At 44.5% G+C, this 25,167-nt stretch overlaps 1 protein-coding gene across 4 annotated transcripts in view; it reads left to right on the plus strand.

The window, feature by feature from the left end:
• Positions 1 to 25,167, plus strand: part of LOC126984024 (transcriptional activator GLI3-like) — an 87,290-nt gene that overhangs the window by 43,580 nt on the left and 18,543 nt on the right. For 2 of the 4 annotated variants that reach the window (XM_050837364.1, XM_050837368.1), the window contains exon 1: positions 9,466 to 12,003. The exons of 1 other annotated variant lie outside the window; for it this stretch is intronic. The gene's annotated coding sequence lies outside the window, so the exon portion shown is untranslated. Of the gene's footprint in view, positions 1 to 9,465; positions 12,004 to 22,249; positions 22,554 to 25,167 lie in introns of those variants that run through there. One more of the 4 variants, XM_050837366.1, reaches the window with a different exon arrangement.

Genomic DNA, 25,167 nt, shown 5'->3' on the forward strand with positions numbered 1-25,167 from the left:
TCTCGTGTCTGTCCAGTATTATTATAAAGAATGTGTGCATATGTGTGTTTGTGTATGCATATGTGTGTACGTATGTATGTATATGACTGACTGACTGAATGAATGAAAATGAAAATGAATGAGTGACTTCCTTAATTATTCATGCAGTGAGTGGCGACGTTTGCTCTCTCAGTGTGGGAATTCCTTGCATTTTTTCCGTACTTTTTTGCGCGTGTCTCCATTTCATCACAAGCAATTTGGGTTTTCCGGTTTGGGGGGAGGACGAGATGGCGCGAGAGTAATTACCCGACATCGTTTTTTGTTTATTTACTCCTGGTATTTATAAGCGGATCTATTCGGAATAACATAGGAGGGAAGGGAGAGACGAAAGAACAGAATAAAACAAGGAACAGCAAGAGAAGAGAGTAAAGCGTATACGAACAGCGCAATAGTTGAGGCTCAGTAAGAATGGCGTAAGAGCAGAGGGTATGACGTGGCTGTTTAAACGCACCAGCCTACACTTCCTCCTCTCTCTCTCTCTCTCTCTCTCTCTCTCTCTCTTACAAAAACGTATCATGTAACCACGGAAGACCACCACTTCTACTCGTCTTCCCTCCTCCTCCTACTCCTCTTACTCTTATTATTAATCCCACGTCTTCATTCCTTTGTTTGAAGTCACTCTACAAATCTCACTTTCGTTGATCCTATGAGCTTATGGGGAGCTTGATCGTCTTGCTTATTGCCCGAATGATGACGTGGCTAGAAGCTGTAAATATGACCCCTTCCCTTCCCTTCCTTGGTCGTTTTCGGGGATTATAAGTTGGATGACCTCTTGATAGGGTAGCGTAGACTTGCTGGCTCGTGTCAAGGCCAACGGGAGATGAAGCCAAGTCGCAGGTTTTCACGGGCACGTTGCAAAGCCTGGCTTCGACTTTCAGCAACCTCCTCGACTTCGTTTCCTATTCCACCTGTTTGCTCCTCAGTCTCTCCCTCTCTCTCTTTCTGTCTCCCTTTCCTATACCTTTACCTGTCCTTCTTCGGCTCATCTAACACTCCTTCCCTCCGTCAAGGATGTTTTGTGTTCCTACGAAAACACACGAAAACACTTCCTTCTTATCCCTCTCGCCTTGGTTGTGTATTTCGTATAGTTCTTAGCCGCTACATAGACACACCGGGAGGCTTAACTAGTGCTTCAGCGTCATGATAGTTCAGAATACTTTAATCTCCCCTTCGAGTACCCCCGATAATGTACTGCTGAATTCGCGCGAAGATGCCAGCCAGCAATGCAACAAGCGGCGATCGTTCGTCTGGCCGCGCTGTGAAGGTTGCTGAGTCAGTCCCAACAGCAACCCAACGACAGTAATCAGATGTTTTTTCTTTCCCACTCCACTTCGTACCATATCCACGAGAGTCCGCGTTACGTGTGCATGGGTAGAGAAACGAGGAGTTGCTGCAGACGTGTCCAGATAGGGAGTGGAAGAGCAGGAGGAGCGCGGAAGGGAGAGTGAAGGGTGAAGGGCGGGAGGGAGGGAGAGGACGTTGGCAGACCGTGACCTTGATCTTGAAGCTGCCGCCTCACAACCTCCGAGGGAAAAATGTCGTTCCTGGAGGCGTTCGGCGGAGGTTCTGAGGCTGGTTTCGTCATGCCGTCGTGCCATAAATCGGATTTCTGAGGGAGTTGGTTGCGTCATGTTGTGTTTTTTTTTTTGTGTGTGTGGGGGGGGGGGAGGGGGGACTTGTTTTTTCCTCGTTTGTTTCCCTCATATAATTCCCTTGTTATGATCTTACCTGTGTGTTGTACCTTTTATCTCCTATCCACTTGTTTGTGTCTCTCCTTCTTCCCTTTTCTTCACTCCTCCTCATCCCTTCATTATCATCCTTGCTATCATTTCCTATTCACTTGTTTGTCTTCCTCTCCCCCTCTTTCACTCCCTCTCACTCTTTCACTTCATCTCCCCCTCTTTCATTTCCTCTCCCCCTCTTTCATTTCCTCTCCCCCTCTTTCACTCCCTCTACCCCTCTCTCACTTTCTTTCACTCCTCCTTTTTATGCTACCTCTCTTTCGTGTCCTATCCACTTATTTGTTTCTCTTTCTTTCTCTCTTTCCTTCACTTAAATCTATCTTTTCCATGTCATCCTATCTCTCTTTCGTTTCTTCACCTATTTGCTTTTCTTTCTCTCCCTCTCCCTCTTCTTCATCTTCCTCATATTCCCTCATTTTCATCCACCCTCTCTTTCGTTTCTTCACCTATTTGCTTTTCTCTCCCTCTCCCTCTTCATCTTCCTCATATTCCCTCATTTTCATCCACCCTCTCTTTCGTTTCTTCACCTATTTGCTTTTCTCTCCCTCTCCCTCTTCTTCATCTTCCTCCCTCTCTTTCGTTTCCTATCCACCTGTTTGTGTTTATCTCTCCCTCTCTCCCTTTCCTTCACACCCTTCCCACCTTTACCTGTCCTTCCATACCTCATCTAATCCTCCTTCCCTACGTCAAGGATATTTTGGGTCCTACGAAAAGCCTCCTTCCTTCTCATCCTTCGTCCTTGCCTTGGATGTATATTTTTCGCGCTGTCAGGTAAAAAAAAATAATAATAAGTAAACAATGAGTGGAGGGGGACAATGCAGGATGTACACACACACACACAAGATCCTGCACACACTGGTCTTATCCTCTCTCTCTCTCTCTCTCTCTCTCTCTCTCTCTCTCTCTCTCTCTCTCTCTCTCTCTCTCTCTCTTCAGATATTTACGTTTCCTCCTTTTAGTTTTCCTCTTTAATTCTTTTCCTTGTGTTATTTTATTCACCAGCCTCCCCCCCCCCCCCTCTCTCTCTCTCTCTCTCTCTCTCTCTCTCTCTTTGGGTAGGCGGCGTCTTGGTCAATATTGAAGGCGATAAGGGTGCTGCTAAAGGCTTTATCGCCGCTATCGCCTTATCAGTCAGCAACCCCAGACCTTGAAGAGGAGAAACTGAGGTGAAGAGGAACAATGTGTACTTTCCCTTTGTATCTAGACCCATTCCCCCCTTCCCTCTCGCCTCTGTCTGTCTGTCCCTTCCCCTCTCCCCTTCTCTCCTTCCCTCTACCTCTTTTCCTCCTTCGTCTCCCTCCATTTCACTCTACTCTGTTCCTTCCTCTTTTCCTTCTTCCCTGTACTCCTTTTCCTCTTTCTCCTCCTTCTTCTTCTTTCATTTCCCTCTTCTCTTCTCCTACCTCCTCCCTTCACTTTCCTCTACTCTTTCTTTCTCTTTTGTCTCCTTTCTATCCTTTCTTTCTTCTTGTTCCTTTTCTTGTTCTTTTTCTCGTTCCTCTTCATCATCATCCTCTTCTTTTCCTCTTCCTCCTCCTTTTCACTTCTTTTCAAACCTTTTCCCCACCTTCCACTTTTCCTCTCATTTGTTTTTTTTTCTCATATTTGCTATCTATCTATCTATCTATCAATCAATCTATCTATCTATCTATCTGTTTCTCCGTCTATCTATTCTTATACGGTACAGGAAGCAACTCAGTCTACGTTAATGATTAATATAGGAAGGGAGTTTTGTTTGGGGAGGAAGAGGCCGAGTACACACCTGGGTTGATTGGTTATCGAACACCTGATAGACGCGTGTAAACAGCGGCTTCCTATCAACGCTTCTTTATACTACGCCTGATAATCTTTGTGTGTTCATTTGTAGTTACTGTTTGTTGCTTTCATTCTTCTTCCTCCTCCTTCTTATTCTTCTCTTTTTTTCTTATTCCTGTTCTTCTTTCTCCTTTTCTTCTTATTTTCCTTTCATTTTTGTGTTTCTGCTTCTTTATTTTTTTTTTCTTCTTCTTCTCCTCCTTCTTTTCCTTTTCTTTTTTTCTTTTTGTTCTTCTTCTTATTCTTCGTCTTATTTAATCCTCTTTTTCTTCTTCTTCTTCTTCTACTTGTTGTTGTTGTTATTATTATTATTATTATTATTATTATTATTATTATTATTATTACTATTATTTATCATCATCCGTCTCTAGATCCTTCTTCTGGAGAGACGAAAATAGTATCGGTTGACCTCTCGTGGTGTCAGGTCACGGGCTTTCCCTTCTGACCTCTCTTTGGGTCACCCCGTCCCTCAGGTCATTAGCCCTTACCTGTCCGTCACCTTGAGGTCCGCTGGTCAACTTTTATTTTCTATATTTGTTGTGTTTCTTGGTCGTGTTCCGCGTCAGCCTCCTCTTCTGTCAACGGCGAGAGGAACGACTTTATCACACACAATATTGATGCGGAAGGTAATGAGAGAGATTATGGGGTTAATAACGATGCTTGTAATAGTAGTAGTAGTAGTAGTAGTCGTAGTAGTGGCAGGAACATCAGTAACCCGAAAGAAAAGTAAAAATGAGAGGCAGAGAAGAAGAGATGAGGGAGAGGAAGAGGAGAAGAGAGAGAGAGGAGGAGAAAGAGAGAGGAGGGAGAAGATGAGAAATAAATAAAAAGAAGGAAAGAAAAGTAAAATTGAAAAGGGAGGAGGAAGAGGAACAAGGCGAAGGAGAAGAGGGAGAGGAGGGACGAATAGGAGGGAGAACGGAGGTAAGGGAAGATTAGGCGAAGAGAAAGGAGGAACAGAGATGAGAGAAAGGAGTGAGATGATTTTAACTGACCAAAAACAAACAAAACAAACACATATATAGGAGGGACGAATAGGAGGGAGAGGAAGATGAGCCGAAGAGAAAGGAGGAACAGAGATGAGAGAAAGGAGTGAGATGATTTTAACTGACCCAAAACAAACAAAACAATCACACTATCTAAACCAACCATCACAAGTCACTGAGAGCCCCCAGCTGGCCACATCAACGCTATATAGGAAATGCAAACCCAAGCATCACAACCCGCTAGAACGCTCACCTGCAACCCCTTGACCTTGGCCGCCGCTGGAAGGTCAGGTCAAACTGGGCCATATTTAAGTCAATACTCCAAATAGTGCGACCCTTGACCTGCCTGACCTGACCCGGCTTCAAAGGGTCAGGTGGGAGGGCGTATGTATCGTGGTGGTGTGGAGGGGGGAGGGGGGGGAGGGGGCATGGTGTGACCTCTCCTCGCCACCTCACTGAATGGCCCGATTTGTTTGGTTCTGATAAACGGTTCGGACGGAGGCGGAAAGGAGATAAAAAGAGACTTGCTGACAAATAAATAAGAAACCGTCGAAGAAAAAAATGTATTGATAAGCTAAACTATAACTGAAGAAAACAGATGAATAATAGTAAAAAATAAATAAATAATTCCACTGATTGAAACTGTTCCAGAAAAAAAAAGATGAAAAGGAAGAAGAGAACCACGATGAAGTAAAGTATAAGCCAAACTATAACTGAAGAAAAATAAATAATAGGAAAAAAGTAATAATTCCACTGATTGAAACTGTACCAGAAAAGAAAAGAAAGAAAGAGGAAAAAGAAGAGAAACAGGATGAAGTAACTCGGCTTTGGGATACGAGTTTGAGGTTGATAAAAAGGTAAACTTCAAGAAAACAATAACAAGATAAGAAAACAAATATGGAAAGGAGTAAAAAAACACACAAAAAAACAGCCATAGATTAGAAAGAAATGACCAGGAGAAAGTAAGATCTGAAAAAGGAGTTAGTCACGAAATCAGAGGTAGAAAAAAATACAGCAAAACTACTACAAGAAAACAATAACAAGATAAGAAAACAAAGATGGAAAGGAGTAAAAAAAAAAAACCAGCCATAGATTTAAAAAAAAATGACCAGGAGAAAGTTAGTTATGAAATCAGAGGTAGAAAACAGTACAGCAAAACAACAACAAGATAACGACGCAAGGAGTACAGAACAGCCTTAAATTTAGAAAGAAAGGCCCGGGATGAGGCGATAAGGGGTCAGGGAGGAGCCACATTTGCCTCCTACAGAAGCTAACCCTTTCCAGGTGTGTCCAGGGTAGGTGAGACGCCCTCCTCCTCCTCCTCCTCCTCCTCCTCTTCCTCCTCCTTCTCCTTCCTTCATGTCTCCTTTCTCCGATGGTTTTCCTCCTCTCCTTTCCCCTTTCTTCTTCTGTTCTCTTTCCCTCCCGTTTTCTTTTACTCTCGTTTTTCTTTTAGTTTTCCCCTCTCGTTTCCTCTTCTTTGTTTCTCTGTCGTGTATGTTTCTTGTTTTTCTCATTTATTTTCTTGTCCCATCCTCTGCGTAGCTCAAGACGTGATATACAGGTGCGTCATTCCATACAAGTGCAGTGTTTTGTTTGCTGACGATGCCCTTCTTCCCTTCTCTCCTTTCTGGTCACTTCTTTTCATTCTCTTCCTTTCCCGTCCCTCTCTCACCTCCTCCTTTTCATTCTCCTTCTGTCACTTTCATTCCTGCATCTTCGTCCTCCTTTTCCTCCCCTCCTTTTCATTCTCCTTCTGTCACTTTCATTCCTGCATCTTCGTCCTCCTTTTCCTCCTCTCCTTTTCATTCTCCTGTTCTTTTCATTCTTGCCCTCTTCCTCCTTTTCATTCTCCTCCTATCACCTTCTTCCTCCCTCCTTTTCATCCTCCTGTCCACTTCATTCTTGCATCTCCGTCCCTCTCATCCTCCCCTCTCCTCCTCCTCCGCTGCCCACTATCCCCCCCTCTCCCCTCCTCCCCCGCCGCCCCTGACCCCACCTGACCTTGGCTGTCATTCAGTTGACTGCGGGAAGTGAGAGTGGAAGGAGCGTCGTGTCTTCGCTCGGCGCCGCTCAGTCAAATCACTCGCGCGTTGGGATCAGAACTGGAGCGGTGAAGTAAGTGCATCTGTCGCTGTCTCCCGCCCCTGCAGTAGTAGTTTGGGGACTCACGGACCGCATAAGGAAGGGCAACACTCGGTAAAGTCCTTCCTGTAACCCGAGAGGAGAGTGCCATTGAGGTGTCTTGCGAGGGGAGTGAAGTGTGTGTGCGTCGTAGTCGTTGTTGGAGTTTCGAGTTTCCGGAGTCTTGAGTTGCAGAGTGTGTACGATGGAGGGTGTGACTTCATGAGTGGAAAGAAGATGCCCTGCGCCGAATTCCTGCCCCGACCTTGCTGGCTAGGACTTCGGGCATCATATAACTTGCCTCTTCCTCTTTACCCTCCTCTTCTTCCTCTTGCTTTCCATTGTCCTGCTTTGATTTTGCTGGTTAGGACTTCGGGCATCATATAACTTGCCTCTTCCTCTTTACCCTCCTCTTCTTCCTCTTGCTTTCCATTGTCCTGCTTTGATTTTGCTGGTTAGGACTTCGGGCTTCCTCTGGTGTCTTTTCCTCTTCCTTCCTCTTCCTTCCTTTACTCCTCTTTCTTCTTCCTCTTCTTCCTCCTGTATCCCTTGCCCCTGTCATTTTCTTCCTGATCTATACCTCATTTTCTATTGCAGCAGAGACGATTTTTTTTCTTCTTTTTTCTTTACTCCTCCTCCTCCTTCATAATCCCTTTCCTCCTCTTCCTCCTCCTCCCTTTCCTTAATCTCCCTTCACGCCCCTCTTAACCCCTCTTTTACCTACCACCCTTACCCATCCTTAACCTCACTCCCTTCCTCTCACTCCCGTTCCCTTCACCAACCCCTTCCCACTCCCTTCCCATCACTTCCTTCCTCACATTCCCTTCATCAACTCCTTCCCACTCCCTCCTCAACCCTCTTCCCCTTCCCTTCCTTACCCCCTTCTTCTATATCCTCTTCCTCCTACTTCTCCTCCTTCTCCATCCTTCCACGTGGCAGGATTGGTCGTGTTCCTGTGGCTTGGCGAGAATAAGTGGCTGCAGGAGATCGGTTGCGCTGTTTACGTTTGTCCGGGGCTGGTGACGCAACTTCCTGGCGCTCCAGCTTGTCTTAGTCCCCCCTTCGAACCCCCCTAAGACTCTTCCCCTCCTCCTTGTATACCCCCTTCGATCCTTCCTCTCCTCCACCCTCCTCCTCCTCCCTGCTTTTATTATTATGATTTTTTCTATCCTACTTCCTCCTCCTTCTTCCTTCTCCTCCTCCGCCTCTTCCTTTGCTGTTTGTTTTTCTTCTCTCTCTCTCCTCGTCGTTTTCTTCCTTCCTTTGCTTCTGTTGATTTTCTTATTCTTTCTCTCCTTCTCTTCGATTATTCTTGTTTTCTCTTGTTCTTATTCTTGTTGGTATTAAAAGAAAAGAAGGAAGGAAGGAAGAAAGAACGAAGGGAGAAAAGGTGAAAGAACAGAAGGGAAAGGAAAGGAAGAGAAAAACAGGAAAAGGAATAAAGAAAAGAGGAAGATCAAGCATCATTCTTCTCCTCCTCCTCCTCTTCTCCTCTGTGACGATGCAAGAAGGCGGGGGCGTGTTGCATAGCGCTGTAATCTCTTCTCCATTATGTGCGTTGCCTCTTATGCCCTAAAAAAGATGGAGGACTGCGGCGTAGAAGAGCGACAGGGAAAGTTAGTTTGTCCCTCTCTATTAGACGCTAGGAGGAGGAGGAAGGGATGGACGGAGGAAGGGAGGAGGTGGGTCAGGTGGACAGGGAGGGAAAGGAAACAGGTGGGAGAGGATGTTGAAGTGGAAAGGGAAGGGAAGGAGGGAGGGAAGCGAGGGAAGGAAGAGATGCAAGGAACAAAGAGGAGAAACAAAGGAAGGAAGGAAGGGAGGAAAGGAGGAAAATATGTAACTGAAGGGAGAGAGAGAGAGAGAGAGAGAGAGAGAGAGAGAGAGAGAGAGAGAGAAGGGGAAGCGAGGAGAGGAACAGAAGGGAGGGAGGGAACTGAGGGGAGGGAGGAAGGGAAGGAAAGGAGGAAAGAATACAAACGAAGGGAGGAAGAGAGAAAGAGAGGGAGAAGGGGAAGCGAGGGGAGGGACGGACATACGAAGGAATGAAGGGAGGGAGGGAGGAAGGGAAGCGAAGGGGGGAGGGAGGGAAGCGACGGGCGGAACAGGTTTGCCGTGGCCTTCACTGAATCCTGTCCTCGCCCTGGAAGCAAGGTCACGCAGAGGTCAGAGGCAGAGCGTCACCGAGCCGCCCAGGACAGTAGGTGACCCACATCCTGCCGGGGGTCACGGGGTCACGGTCAAGGCCACCCGGAAACGAACTGACCTTGACAATATTAAAGTTTCCCCTCGAGATGCGCTTTTGGTGTTTAATGAAGCTCTCGGTCTCTTAGGTTTGTTTGTTTGTTTGTTTGTTTTCTTGTAATTTTTTTTCCTTTTTTTTTATCATGGTCTCCCCAGTTTTTTCTTTTTTTTTTTTTACTTTTTTCTATTGTTTATCGTCTCCGTTATTGTTTATCTCGTTTTCTTTCTAAGTGTTCGGTTAAGTAAACAAACCTCTTTCCTAAATTATTCCAACCTCTCTCTCTCTCTCTCTCTCTCTCTCTCTCTCTCTCTCTCTCTCTCTCTCTCTCTCTCTCTCTCTCTCTCTCTCTCATCATTATCTTCTTGTTCGTTGTGTTCTTGTTCTTGTTCTTCACCATCATCTACTTCTCTATTTGGTCTTTTTTCCATAATTATTTTGTTTTATTTTGTTGTTTGCGTTTCTCTACCCCCCTCCCTCCTCCTCTCTCTCTCTCTCTCTCTCTCTCTCTCTCTCTCTCTCTCTCTGTAGTTATCATCATCATCCTCGCATTTATATTTTTAACACTTTTTCCCACTCCTGCTGCTGTTGCGACTATTGCGGGAGGCCAGGGTGGACGTGCTCCCGCCGGCCCCCGCGAGATATTGCATCAGTGAACCCTGGCACCCCTGACGAGGCTCCCAAGGCCAAGGTGAGGGTGCCAGGCTGCTGTGAGGCGCCTAATTTAACACCCAGGCCTTACGCACTTCACGCCGCCCTCTCTAACCTCGCCTTCACCACCCACATTCACCTGAGTAACACGAGGTTCAGGTGTCAGGGGTTAATTAGTCGGGTTACGGGTGAGGGAGGTGAGTTAGTGCCACAGTAGGTCTCTGGCAGCCCGCGGGGTGCCATCAGGGAGGGCGGCTCCGCTCACGACAATTGTTATGTATATTCCTAGTGAGTGTCGACGGAATAACCTGACGCGGAGGCCGGGCGATGGGGTGGACAGGGTAGATGAACGGAGAGGGGAGAAAAAAGGAGAGGCAGAGAGAGGAATTATTTTTTACACCCTCATTGATTCGTATTTATAAACTTGTCCTGGGAGGTGGTTTGTCCTGACGGGGTTACCTGTCAAAAGGGGAAGGGATGGGGGGTAGGGGAAGGTTAAGCCGTCTTTTGTTATTGGGGTAAGGACAAGGGGCCATATTTTTAAACATTTCTGCGCCCAAGAACACGTTAATTACTAGTCTTTCGTGGGAGTGTAGGGCATTTCCAAGGGTACGTTTATGACCCTGGTGGTAGTCTGAGCCTTCTTCTGTACCGTGAACCTAAAAGAACACTCATTAGAACTCGATTAACCTCCTTTTTGGACTTTGGAAATAGTTGATGTGAGGGGTGGGGTCATCTGACAATACCAAGCAAGGACTCCCACCGGACCCTCGAGGAACCCACGCGGGAGGGCAATGACAGGCATGCAACACAAGTCTCTGATCGATAGTGTTGCTGGATCCGTGGGCGCTGCGGGGTGAATGAACTCTCGCACTCCCGCAACACAAAAACCCTGAAAAACCACCTTGCAAAAACATCCTTAATCTATTACACCGCCGCGTCGCTCATGGCCCAGTCACGTCTCAACATTATTAGACGCCGAGGCATTCACGGCTATCACTGTCCTTACTTCCTAGCGCCCGCCGAGCCGTACTAAGCGGCGTCTGGCACCTCTCAGCCCTGCCAGCGGAGCGATGTTCACAGTTTCAGTAATTAGCGATCACACACACACAGCAGCACACGAACACACACCCTCGCCTGCCACCACCTCGCCTGGCCACTCTCATGCATGCTGCTGCCCCACGCGCCGCCCCAAGACCCACAAGACCCTGAGATAAACATTGACACGCTGACTTAGTGCCTCGTATGTGTGTGGAGTGACAGAAGTGGACACGCCAGGTTCCCCAGCAGGCGTGTGTGGAGCGAGGTGAAACTGAGGTGCGAGTTTTGAGCGCTAAGATGTGTGTTGCTTCTTCGTGAGTTGAGGAGGAGGAGGTGAAGTGCTTTATTGAGTGTGCAAACAAGTGAACGTAGATCGAAGACTGTGTTTGTGCTTGACTTAAACACGGAAATCAGGACAACGCTCATTACAGGTGAAGCGAGTTACCTGCACCTTTTTAATTAGTTCGTTGTTCTATTTCCTGTAAACTTTTGACTGTGAACTGTGAAAACGAGGGAACTTAAACCGTGAAGACTGTGAACACGAAAACCAAGACAACTTTCATTTCACAGGTATACAAGTTGATTACCTGTACCTTACCTGAACCTTGTAATGAGCTTGGTGTTCTCCTCTCTTTGAACTGTATAAACGAGGGAACATAAACCGAGGAAGAGTAAACTGAGTAAACTTCGTGTGTGCTTGACAGTAAACACGAAATCCAAGACAGCTCTGATAACGCAGGTAATACAAGAGAATTACGTGTCGCTTACCTGTACTTTATAATTAATTCCGTGTCTTGTGCCCTGTGAACTGAGAATACAAAGTGGTGGGCGTTGGACCGTATCTTGGAGTGTATTATGCAAGGAGTACGGAGACGACAACAAACACACACACGCACATACAGGTGGAAACAAACAAACCTACCTGTGGATTTTGATTAGCTTCCCGTGTACCTGTGAATCAAAGAGAGGAAGTGTGTGTGTATGTGTGTGTGAACTTACATAACAAAGAAAACACCCACAACCGCACCACCTGTCAATCAGCGAACAGGTAGATATAGAGACAGACAGACAGACTACTCTCCACGTGACTCGAAAAACCTTGAGCTGATTAAAGGACGTCGAGAATCATTTTATCGTGAAATACCAAAGAAAGAAAAAGAGAGAAGGAAGACGAGGAGCGTTACCACAACTTGATCTCGTATTGCCCAACAAGGAAAGGCGAGGGAAGGTCACGCCACGAGGAAGAGGAGGGAGCGAGAGAGAGAGGGAAGGAGAGGGAGAGAGAGAAGGAGAGTAGCAAGACGCAGTGAAAGTGAAGATGCTTGTTGCCTCGGCGTTTTTTATCACTCCGAGGTTTTGATGCGTAAGTACTTCTGTGTGTGTGTGTGTGTGTGTGTGTGTGTGTGTGTGTGTGTGTGTGTGTGTGTGTGTGTGTGTGTGTGTGTGTGTTACTGTTTTGATTGTTCCTATTTTCCTTTTTCGGATATTCAATTATTATTTTTGTTTCTTATTCAAATTTTCTTTTTTTTCATCTATTTTTGTGTTTTTGTTTGCTTTTCCCCTTTTGTATGTATTTTTATCATTCTCTCTCTCTCTCTCTCTCTCTCTCTCTCTCTCTCTCTCTCTCATTGTTGGGTGGGTTAAGTAGAGGACCAGATAACATTTAGTGATACACGTCTGTAATTATCTTTCTTTCCTGCATAATTTCCCTCTCCTCTTCCTCCTCCTCCTTCTTCTTCTCCTCATCTCTTTTTCTTCTATCTTTCCACTTGGTAACAGCAGCGGCAACATGTCTTTTTCTCACTCTTCCTTTCTTACACCTTTTCCTTTTCCTTCTTCTTCTGGTCCTCAACCCTTCAAACACAAACATTGAAACTATGAACACAACCCACGAACACCTTATAGAAACACTACTCAGAAAACAGATACTTGACCATTCTTCTTCTCTTCTTCTTTCCTAGCACGTCTCCTCCTTCTAACACTTCTTTTATCACTTCTCCTTCTCCTTACACTTCTTCTTTTCTGCTCCTTTCCAGCACTTCCTTCCTCACCCCTTCTCCTCCTCCTCCTCCTCCTCCACCTTCTCCTTCTCCATCACAAACACTAAAACCAAGAGCACAAGCCAGAGACACCTTTAAGAATCACTACTTGGAACACACCCAGACTAGACTCGAATGCCTATGAATGGCGCCACGTCTTAAGGACACTTCTTAAAACCTCATCTTGCTCTCTCGTGTCTTAGAACTGCTTGGCGAGGTTTTCCGCGTTCCCAGACCAAGCCTAATCCCTGCACCATTAATCAGGGTACTTAGAATGACACCACAGCTTACAGACATTTCCTAAACACTCATCTGACTCTCTTGTAGCATAAAGGTGTGTAGTAAACCTCTCACTCTTTCACTCCATTATCAAGACGAAAAACTAAGAATACCAACCGTTTTTAACACTTTTACTTACATTTCTTAAAACCTGATCTTACTTTCGTGTGTCATAACCGTTCAACTTGACTTCCCAGATGTTCCCAGACTAAATCAATCACTAACACTAGCTAATTAATCAAGTATAACAAGAATAACAGATTAAGAATGACGCCCTACTGAGAATGGCACCTCTTTTACGTTCATTCTTAAACTTGAACTTGCGTGTATCATAATTGCTAGATTTGATTTCCCAGACGTTTCTAGGCTAAATGAATCCCTCCACTAACACTAACACTAAGAATAACAGTAATAACAATACCCCACTAAGAATAACACTCCTTTTCCACCCATTTCTCAAACCAGATCTTATTCGCGTGTGTCATAACCACTCAACTCGAACTCCCAGGCGTTTCCCGAGCCAGCCAATCACTCTTATCAAGTCCCCGGGGTCAAAGCGGGTCAGGAGGCATCTAGTGTAAGGTCACATGCATTGGGATCACGTCACGCACCCACGAGTCAGGTTCCGATCCCTTTAAAGTGGAGCTGTTAAGTAGGGTCGGGCGAGGGTCGAGGTCAGGTCATTCAGTGTTGCCAACGGGGCGTGTTTTCCGCTCGTACTTGAACTTGCAATCTCTTGCGTAAACAATTATTCAGAAGACATTCCTTGGCAAGCGAGTGGACGTAGGCGTGCAGGCAGGCAGGCAGAGGCTTAGCGAGAGTGCAAGGAGGAGAAGAGTGAGGGAGGACGAAGATAATGAGGGAGAAGGGCCAAGAGTGAAAGAGTACGAAGTGGAGGCGGGGTGAAGGAGGAGGAAGGTGGGGCAAGATGGAGGTGAAATAAGCAAGAGCAGGAGGAGGATGGTGGAGCAATAGGGAACTGAAATGAGCAAGAGAAGTGAGAGAGAACGAGGAGGAGGAGGGAAGGAAGAGGTGCAGGGTGGAGCAAGAGGAGTGAGAGAAAACGAGGAGGAGGAGGAGAGGGTGAGAGAGGAGAATGAGAGAAAACGATTGAGGAAGGGAAGGGAAGGAGGAAGCACAGCCAAGGTCGAGAGGCTGCTAGAAGAGGGAAAAATTGAGATGAATGAAGGCGAGTAAACACTAATTGGGAGGAAGCTGACAGAAACGAAAGTGTTGACGCTGGACGGCACGGGGAAAATAGATGAAGGAACCGGCGTGTAGGAGGAAATATAAGGGAAAGAAAACATAGAGAGGAGTGAACTCGATGTTTGACAATGGGATTCTAAAACGAGGAACGCTGGGATGGATTTAGAAGTGAAAAGTGAACGCAAATGAAGGAACCGGCGTGTAGGAGGAAGTATAAGGGAAAGAAAACGGAGAGAGGAGTGAACTTGTAATGATGTTTGACAATAGGATTCTAAAACGAGGAACGCTGGGATGGATTTAGAAGTGAAAAGTGAACGCAAATGAAGGAACCGGCGTGTAGGAGGAAGTATAAGGGAAAGAAAACGGAGAGAGGAGTGAACTTGTAATGATGTTTGACAATGGGATTCTAAAACGTGAAAAGCTGCGATGGATTTAGAAGTGAAAAGTGAACGTAGATGAAGGAACCGATATTAAAGAGGAAGTATAAGGGAAAGAAAACAGAGGAGTGAACTCGTGATGTTTGACAATGGGATTCTAAAACGAGGAAAGCTGGGATGGAGTTAGACCTGAAAAGTGAACGTAGATGAAGAAACCGATGTGAAGGAGGAAATATAAGGGAAATAAAACAGAAAGGAGTGAACTTGTAGCCATGTGTGACGATTGGATTCTAAAACGAGGAAAGCTGGAAGGAAATCAAAACTGAAAAATAAACAAGGAAGAGCAAATAATATCAAAAGAAAACAAAAACAAATTAAACAACCGACATTAAGAGAAAACAAGGAAAGAAATAAAAAAAAACAGTCATTATCATAAATAACAATAAGACTTACAGACGGGGAAATAATATGAGGACGAATTATATTAAAGTTAAGGATAGACACGAAAAGAGGAAAGAATGTGAAGAAATAGATGATGAAGGAAAAAAGGAAAATAAAAAAAAGAATAAATAAGTAATACCCGTTCTTGACAATAGAGTTTAAGAATGAGGAATACCTGAATGGACACAGAAGACAAAAATAAAGTGAAGAAATAGATGATGAAGAAAAAGAATCATAGGAAAACTGAATAAATAGAGAATAATGGAGTATAAAAATGAGATACACTTGAATGGACGCAGAAGACAGAATGAATATGAAGAAATAGATGATGAAGAAAAAGAATAATGAGAAAACTGAATAAATAAATAATAATGGAGTTTAAAAATGAGATACACTTGAATGGACGCAGAAGACGATAATAAACAAGAAGAAAGACAAAATATAAGAAACACGAAGCGAACGAGGAAGCCAAGAAAGAAAACAAACAGACACGGAAATGCTAATAATAAAGATAATAATAATAATAATCTTTGACACTAAAACTTTAACACAAGCCGCATTAGGACGAGTATTTATAGCAGCCAAGGATGGGCCAGAAAGAACCAGAAAGAACTAGAAGAAAAAAGAAAAATGGAAATAGAACAAGCGAGAAAAATTTGGTGGTGGAGGAGGAAAAGAATTTAAATCGAAGCAAGAAAGAAAAAAGAAAAGAAAGAAAAAAGAAAAGAAAGAAAAAAGCAGAAGCCACGGTCGGTATTTGCAGCCTCTCTCACCTCACACATTTATTTCCAAAGGCCAAAAATGAGATCAATCGGGTTCTAATGGGTGGTTTCTTGGGTTCATAGTACAGAATAAGGGTCAAACTACCACACGGGTCATAAAACTACACCTGGAAATGCTGGAAACACCTCCGAAAGCTTTGTCAAATGTGTGCTTGGAAATGTTTAAGAATATGACGCCGGGTGGAACGGTTTGAAGGGAAGGCGGAAGTGGAAGGAGAGAACGATCACGAGGAGGGAGAGAAACGAGTTCGGAGTGGCGTGAGGGTGGAAGCAGGAGGATCAGGGTGGAAGAAGGGGGATCAAGGGGGAGAGGATAAGAGAATCACGCGTGTCTTACGGAGCCGCGAGACAGAATGAACGAGTTTGGCATCGACTCAAACGGTTAATTTACGTTCAAGAACTTTATTACGTTGATTCGCTTTGCCACAGTGAAGAAGGTGAACGGTGTGCTTTGAATTAGAATGTACGAGAAATGACGCACACACACACTCACTCACTCACTCCCCCCCCCTCCCCCCCCCCTCCACACACACACACACACACACACACACACACACACACACACACACACACACACACACAAACACCTCACTACAACAACAACTAGAATAACAAGAACAAGAACAACAAAATCAATAACAAACAAGAACTAGCAAGCGTCCGAACACACACACACACACACACACACACACACACGGAGGGTAATATTTATTCTTTCGCTCGTACCCTCTCGGCGCGTGGTTGGTCACTGCCGCGGTGGTGTGATAGGAAAACAAGATTAGGTAAGGTCAGGTACGTTCAGTGAACCTTTGTTTATGAGCGTCTAAAGATACGTACGGTGGTGGTGGCGTTGACAGATAGCTCCCCCCACCCCCCCCCAAAAAAAAAAAAAAGTCAAAAGCTCCGACGTTGTGTGTGTGTGTGTGTGTGTGTGTGTGTGGTAATTTTAACGTACACGAGGTGGAGGAAGGTCCATTTTTTGCGTTGTAGTTATTATTACGTGTGTCATGAGGTCTGGCTGTTGCTGTGGTGATGGTGGTGGTGGTGGCGGTGGAGGGGGGTGGAGGTAAGGAGGGAGAGAGAGGAGGAGGTGAGGGGTGGAAGGGTGGGTGGGTGATGGTCGCTAGGTGGAAAGGTGGACGAGCTAAGAAGGTGGAGAGGGGAGAAAGGAGGAGTAGTAGGGAGAGGGATGGGGTGGAGAGAGAGGGAGAGAGAGAGGGAATGTTCTAGAGAGGAGAGAGAAGGGGGCGAGGTGAGGTGGAGAGGTGGAGAGAGGAGGCAGGTGTAGTTGAGTAGAGGTAGTGAGGAGGTGTATTGGGGTAGGGGAAGGTGGGGAAGGAAAGGGATGCCAGTTAGAGAAGGGGGATGGAGAGGGACAGGGATGAGATGGCAATGAGAAAGGGGTGAGGTGTTGGCGGTGGGGCGGAAGAGGGTGAAGGAAGGAGGGTAAAGATGAAAGAGATGGGACAGGGGGGCTTACGGGTGGTGGGGAAGAAGGGAAACGGGGTAGAGATGGAGAGGGGAAGGAACTGTATTAGATGAGAGGGAAGGGTCAGGGGGGGGCAGTGGCGTCGTTGGGCGTATATAAGGGTGCTGGGAAGGAGGGAGTGCCAGTTAGGAAGGGGGCAGAGAGAGGGGGGTGCCAGGGCCTTGGTGGAGGGGTCACGGAGTAGAAAGCGGCCTGCAGTGCCAAGTCAGGTAGTCTTCGCTTCTAATCTCCGTGCTGGCTAATGACCCGGCCTCGTGTCCTTGGGCTGAAGAACGAAAGTCGCGGCGCTTCGCTCAACACGCACTTCGCTTACCTTATAAAGAGTGACTGAGCGAGGAAGAAAAAGGAAGACGAATTGCGCTAGACCCCGTGACCTCTTGCCTTGACTGAGCTCCCAGTGTGTCTGAATTGACGGGACTCTTAGTGTTTGTTGACGCGTGGATAAAAAAACGACATTGAGTGAACTATAAAGAAATGTTAGGTGAAAATATATGGAATTCTACGAGTACTCAATGCCCTTTTGTGGTAGGTGAGCTCAGTGTGTGGGTATTAAATAACTTTCGTCGAGTTTTACCTGCACAGAGAAACACAACAGCAGCATCAATGAGTGAACTAAAAAGAAAACATATGTGAAAATATTTGGCTATACCCCGTGGCCTCTTGTTCTAGGTGATCTCCATGTCTATTTCCATTAACTTTTCTTTTAATGTTAACTTTTATGAAAAAAAAGACAGCAATGAGTGAACTAAAAAGAAAACATAGGTGAAAATATTTGGCTATACCCCGTGCCCTCTTGTTTTAGGTGAGCTCGATGTGTATTTCCATTAACTTTTCTTTTGATGTTAACTTCTATGAAAAAAAAAAGCAATAAGTGAACTAAAAATAAAAGTTAAGTGGAAATATTTGACACTATACTCTGTTCCCTCTTGTTTTAGGTGAGCTCGATGTGTATTTTCATTATCTTTTCTTTTGATGTTAACTTCTATGAAAAAAAAAGACAGCAATAAGTGAACTAAAAATAAAAGTTAAGTGGAAATATTTGACACCATACCCCGTGCCCTCTTGTCTTAGCTAAGCTCCGATGTGTCCTTGCCTCCATGAAAGACAACAACGACAGCAAAAGTGAATGAAGTACAGTGAGGTGAATGCCAAAGGGAAAGACAATTTTAGAACACTATGCCCTCTTGTTGTCTTCTTTGTCTTCTTTCTTTTTACCTTTAGTTTTTTCTGCTCCTCTTTAGTTATTTTTTTTCTTTTTACTTTTCCTTCGTTTTTTTTCTCTTTTCATCCTCTATTATTTTTCTTTTTACTTGTTTCTTTTTTTTCTCCTCTTTTCCTCTTTTTTCTTTTACTTTCCTTTCGTGTTTATTTTCTTTCAAATGTGTCCTTGCCTCTAAAAAAAATGTAGAGTGAAATGAGGACAAATTGCTTTAAACTCTATACCCTCTTGTCTTATATATATGTTTTTTACTTGTCTTTAATTTTCTTTCTTTTCAATGTTTCCTTGCTTCTAAAAAAAATGTAGAGTGAAATGAGGACAAATTGCTTTAAACTCTACGCCCTCTTGTCTTATATATATGTTTTTTACTTGTCTTTAATTTTCTTTCTTTTCAACGTTTCCTTGCTTCTAAAAAAAATGTAGAGTGAAATGAGGACAAATTGCTTTAAACTCTATACCCTCTTGTCTTATATATATGTTTTTTACTTGTCTTTAATTTTCTTTCTTTTCAATGTTTCCTTGACTAAAAAAAATGTCGAATGAAATGATAACAAATTCCTTTACACTCTGTGCCTTAAGCTACCTCACTTGACATATATTTCTCAAGTTTCCTCTATTATGTATTCTATTTTTTACTGTTTCCTTTTATATAAATCAACAGAAAACAAAATCATCATAACAAGTTGCATTTTCAGACAGTGTTTTCACCTCCGCTACGTTACCTAACATATTTTTTATCTCCTTTTTCCTCCTATCTGTCATCGTCTTGTTAATGTCAAACCAAATGAATAAATACACACACGATACGTATATTTGTACTACATTCAGGGTCCTTCACTAGCTCACCTGCGCCACGTAACAGCTATCTTTTTTTATCAACACTTTCCTCCTCCCTGTAATTTTATTGAGGTTTGGATTCGCTCTGTAAAATATTAGCTTGTTTTTCCTCTTCGTGCTCAACCTCCCTTTCCCTCCTCTCCTTGCTTGTGCCTTTGTTCCTGCGTCTTTGTTTTTTTTCTATTTTTTTTCTTGTTTTTCTTTTGGTTTGGTCTGCATCGTTTATGTAATGTGGAACTTCTTTCTTCCTTTCCCTTTTTTCTTTCTTTCTTTCTATCTACCTTTATTTCTTGATTCTTTTTCCGTCTCTTCCTTCTTCTTTTTCCTCTTCTTTCTACTACTACAGCAACTCAATCACCACTTCTTCCATTTCACCTTCTCCTCTTCCATCCATCCATCTATCTCTCTATCTGCCTACGTATCTCTCTCACAACCTCTTCTATTACGCCGTCTGTTAACCCTCTCGTATTTTATCTTATTCATGTGAAAGCACTGACACAGACACCTTATCGATCATTACCATTGTCAAGGAATCATCATATGCTAATCAGATACATGCCCACCTGCTCTTAGGAGGGGACAGGACAGGTGAGGTGTGTGGGAGTTACCCGCTTACCTGCCTACCTACCCCGCCACTCCATAAAGCGCCCCCACCACCTGTCTGAAACCTTTACCAGTGAGAGTGAGATCAATTAAGGCTTAAGTGGGATGGGGAAACACCTCTTACGTGTGTTGGCTTAGTGTGGGTGGAGGTGAAGAGGAAAGTGGAGGTGAGGAAGATGGAGAAAAAAGTGGAAGTGGAGGTGGAGGAGGTTAAAGGAGATGGAAGTGGAGGACAAGGTGAAATGGAAGTGATGGAGTTGGAGGAGGAGAAAGATAAGATGAAGGAAGAGGTGGAGAAAGAGGTTGAAAAGTAAAGGAGGAAAAAAAATAGAGGAAATGGAAAAGAAGATAAAGAAGGTGGAAATGAAGGAGGAGGGGAAGGTTTAGATGAATGAAGAGGAGAAAGAAGAGGTGAATAAAGAGGAAATAAGTGAAAAAGGAGGAGTAAAAAGCAAAGAAGATGGAAAAGAGAGAAAGAAAAGAAAGAAATCAAAGGTTTAATTTCTCAGAAGGTTTAAAATACAACATCCAGGTTTAACTTCATTCATTTTAGGCGAGTTGAACCCTTAAACCAAAGACACTGATTTTCTTATTGTTGTTGTTGTTCTTGTTATTGTTAATTTCGTTTTTTTATTTTTTATTCTACCTCAACAAACTTCCTTGCGATTAGAACCACTTGATCTTCATAAACATTGGTAGATAATTAAGTGGCTTAGATCACTCTTACCCCGAACTTGCTCACGCCTCGCACAGCTGTTCACGAAAGGGCAGGTGTTTGGACCTCTCACCTGTGCCGGGAGGAAGGGGAGGAGGAGGAGGAGGAGGGGAGGAGGAAGGGGTTAGGTGGGCCACATTCCTCTACAGCTAAGTAATTCCCTCAGTGCCGGTGGTCTTTTTTTTTTTTTCATTACTTACTGAATGATTAATGACCTTGTATATGTGCGTGTGTGTGTGTGCGTGCGTGTGTGTGTGTGTGTGTGTGTGTGTGTGTGTGTGTGTGTGTGTGTGTGTGTGTGTGTGTGTGTGTGTTCGTTAAAGGTCAATGTCCTCCCTTCTGCGCTGATCCGTATCGGTATAATTGTTGTTGTTGTTGTTGTTACCACTACTACTACTACTACTACTACTACTACTACTACTACTACTACCACAGCTGTCAAATTCCTTCACACACACACACACACACACACACCACTAAATACGTAAACATAATACATCAATATATATATTTTTCTCTCTTTCTTTCTTTTACTTTGCATTTTCTTCGTCCTTTCAATGCGAAGGTCAAAAGGGGGAAGGAAGGGGAGGGGGGGATCTCTCTCTCTCTCTCTCTCTCTCTCTCTCTCTCTCTCTCACCTGTCCATTTTAGTTAAGGGAAGTCTACAGGTGTTATGTGACCTTCGCTTCTTTGTCCCTTCTCTCTCTACCTCCCTCCAACACTTTTTTTCCTTCCTTCCTCTCTCTTTCTTTCCCTCTCTCTCCCTCTCTCCCCCTCCACTCCCTTCTTCCTATCTTATCCCTTTGTTCTTGCGTCTGAATCTTTTTTTACTTTTTTATATTTTCTGGTTTGGTCCATTTGGTTTATGTAAGGAAGGGAAGAGAAAGGGAGGAAGGAGGAAAGGAAGGGTAGGGAAGGGAAAGGGAGCAGGGAAGTTAAGCGAAGGGAGGGAAGGGAAAAGGAGAAAGTGAAGGGAAGATAAGGAAAGGGAGATGAACCATACGAAGTGGAAGAAAGAGAAAGGAAGGGAGGAGCAAGTGAAGGGAAGGGAAAGGAAAGGAGAAGAAAAAAAAGTGAAGGGGTGATAAGTAAAGAGAAAAGGAGAATGTGAAAGAGAAAAGTAGAGTGAAGTAGCCATTGAAGAAGAGAGGAGCAAATATAACGAAGGAAAGGAAGGGGGGACAAGGGGGAGGTGAGGCAAGGGAATCGAAGGGCGGCCGAGGTTACAGCACGATAGCCGCTCTGCCACTCAAGCACGGAACGCTGACGAGGCCGACACTGATAAGGCGGGAGGAGGAAAAGGGAGGAGGAAAGAAAGCGATAACATGAAAAAGAAGAAGAAAAAAGGAACAGCGATAAAGATAAATACAAAGAAGGAAGTGAGGGAGAAATAAACATGAAAAAAGAAGGAAAAGATGAACAAAGAGAGAGAAAAAATGCGATAACACGAAAAAGAAGAAAAAAGAAGACAAATAAAAGGAACAGCGATAAAGATAAATACAAAGAAGGAAGTGAGGGAGAAATAAACAAGAAAAAATAAGTAAAAGTAAAAGATAAACAGAGAGAGAGAGAGAGAGAGAGAGAGAGAGAGAGAGAGAGAGAGAGAGAGAGAGAGAGAGAGAGAGAGAGAGAGAGAGAGAGAGAGAAAATGCGATAACACGAAAAATAAGGAACAGAAAAAGGGAAATACAGGAAGAAATAAGCGAGAAAATCAAGATCTACAGAGAGAGAGAGAGAGAGAGAGAGTACGCGATCCTGAACCTTCCCTTAGCGATGTCGTTATAATGCGTGTCAGCAGGCCACGGTCAGGGTGAGGGGGCTGCCTTAGTCTCCCGCGTCACGTGAGGGAGGTGACACGCTCCCACTCCGCCCTTCCCTTCCCCGCCGCTCCCCCGCTCACCTGTACCATCCACCTTCACGACACAGGTATACAAGGCTTCAGGCACCTCTAATCTACCTTAACCACTCCCCTGTCAAGCCCTCAGGTGGTTAAATAAGCCCGAACAGTCCAGTTTTCATGTGAGTGTGTGTGTTTCTCGATCAGCCCAGTCGCGTCGCCCCGCCAAGCCGAAGTCAGTGCCAGCTCGGAGCGTTCGGAGGCACTGGCACTCTCAGGTCATTCACCCAGTGGCACCCTCGTCTGGTTTTCAAGGTCTCTCCGCGGACCAGGTGACGCATTAGGCACTGCTCGCTTGTATAATCTATCGTCCGTTCCATAATGTTTCGTTCGCTCGGTTCCCTTCGCCGCGCCGCCAACCCAACGGACGGAGAGTTATCGGAGCACCTCAAGACGACTACGAAGGTTGCTCTGATGTGTCCTTGCGAGGGAAGTGTCCTGGCAGCGCGGGTAAACATAGACTAGTGTGTTTTTGTGTTTGTGAAGGCAGAGGAGAGAGGGTGGAGTGAGGGAGGGGAAATGAGTGAGGAAGGGGAGGGAGATGAAAGGGAGAGAGTGTGAGGGGGGGTAAGGACAACCGGGGAGAGAAAAAAGAAAGGGAGAGAGAGGGAGAGTGGTGGGAGGGAGAGAGGAAAATGGTGATGGGAGAGAATTCGTGGAAGAACAAGGATGGAGGGAAGTGGGAGGAATGAGGAAATGGGAAAAGAGGAAGAAAGTAAGAAGGGGAAATGGTGTAAACGAAGAGAGTAATAGAAAAGAAGGAAATGAAAGAGGAATAGGAGAAACGGTGATTAGGAAAGCATTTTAAAGGTGAAGGAAGGGAGAGAGGAAAAGGGGAATGAGAATGAAGGAATGAGAATAGAAAAAAAAATGAAGGAGAATGGAGATAGAATAAAGAGGAAGAAAGGAAGAGGGGAATATGAGGAAATGGCGAAGGAGGAGCATTAGGGAGAAGAAGGAAAGGGGATAAGGAAGGAGAGGGGAGGAAAGGGAGGAAGAAAAGAGTTAAGAGGGAAGGAGGAAAGGAGGGGACACGAAGGGAGGTTTATGGACTCACTTCCTTGTCGACGTGTGTGTGTGTGTGTGTGTGTGTGTGTGTGTGTGTGTGTGTGTGTGTGTGTGTGTGTGTGTTCGTTCCCGTGTCTTTGTAATGTGTTTTGTGCTTCAGTTTTTATGTACGAATTAAGTTGCCTCGTATTTTTTGTTTGTTTGTTTGTTTTTTGGTGCGAGAGATATGCCACGTGTAGGGAGAGAGAGAGAGAGAGAGAGAGAGAGAGAGAGAGAGAGAGAGAGAGAGAGAGAGAGAGAGAGAGAGAGAGAGAGAGAAGCCTTACCCGCGTGTTATATATGCAAAGCTACTAATGGGTTTAAACACCGTAAAAAAATATATATATACCGACTTAAAACACCAAACACGCTTCTTCCGCCTCACCGGTAAAAATAAATAAAAAAATAAAATAAAACACGACGAAACGAAACACTGAAACACAACGTAATACTAGTAATAAAATCAACACCAAAGACGCAATACAACCCAACGAAACACACACACACACACACACACACACACACACACACACACACACACACACACACACACACACGCAGTATTTCCTAGAACGGTTTATTTTGCCCTGTGAGTTATTATCGCGTTACCTGGCTGCGACCCTCACCTGTCCCACCGCGGCTCAGGTAATAGGCTGCCGACACACCCGAGCTCACGCATAAGGTCAATGACTTTCTTTGCTCCCTGTCCTTTCCCTCCCTCCCTCCCTCCCTAGGTCCCTTCATTCTCCCTTCCTTCCATCCTTCCTTTCTTCCTCTCTTCCTTTCCCTTCCAACTCGCTCTCTTTCTTTCCTTCTTTCTATTTTCTGTCTATCGTTCTGTATTTCTCTGTTTTTATCTGTTTTTTGTTTTTGATTTTTGTGCTTATCTTTATCTTTTTTTTCCTATTTCTTTCCTTCTATTTTTTTCATTCTAATTATCTTCTTTATCTTTTTATCTATATTTCTTCCCATGTCTTTCTTTTTGTACCTATTATCCTTTTTTACCTTCGTTATCTCTCTCTCTCTCTCTCTCTCTCTCTCTCTCTCTCTCTCTCTCTCTCTCTCTCTCTCCTTCACCGGCTTCACTTTCCTACTCTTTGTCCTCCCATCGATTCAGCATTACTTTCCTTCTTTCTTTCTTTCTTTCTTCCTTTGTCTTCTTGCGTTGCAACGAACTTGACATTCCTTCCTCGTTATATGATGGTGCAATGACCTTGTGTGTGTGTGTGTGTGTGTGTGTGTGTGTGTGTGTGTGTGTGTGTGGAGTTGAAAATACCTCCAGAATTGCTGAGTAAACATTATTGGCTGAATCGTGCTCGGACAGGTAAGGTTGAACTAATTAACTACCTGATGTCATCGAGGCAAAAGTAGGTGACAGACAGACAGACAGACAGATACAACGTTGATATAAGGGGTCATATTCTGAACATTTTTGCGTCCAAGCACACACACACTCGACAAGACTTTCCTCGAAGTTTTGTAGGCATTTCCAGGGGTAGTTCAATGACCCTGGTATGGTGGTAGTTTGACCCTTTTTGTGTACTACCAGGAACCTAAGAACACACATTTGACGAGACTTTCCTATGAGTTTTGTGA

Source organism: Eriocheir sinensis, chromosome 55, assembly GCF_024679095.1.
Source record: "Eriocheir sinensis breed Jianghai 21 chromosome 55, ASM2467909v1, whole genome shotgun sequence".
Taxonomy (NCBI): domain Eukaryota; kingdom Metazoa; phylum Arthropoda; class Malacostraca; order Decapoda; family Varunidae; genus Eriocheir; species Eriocheir sinensis.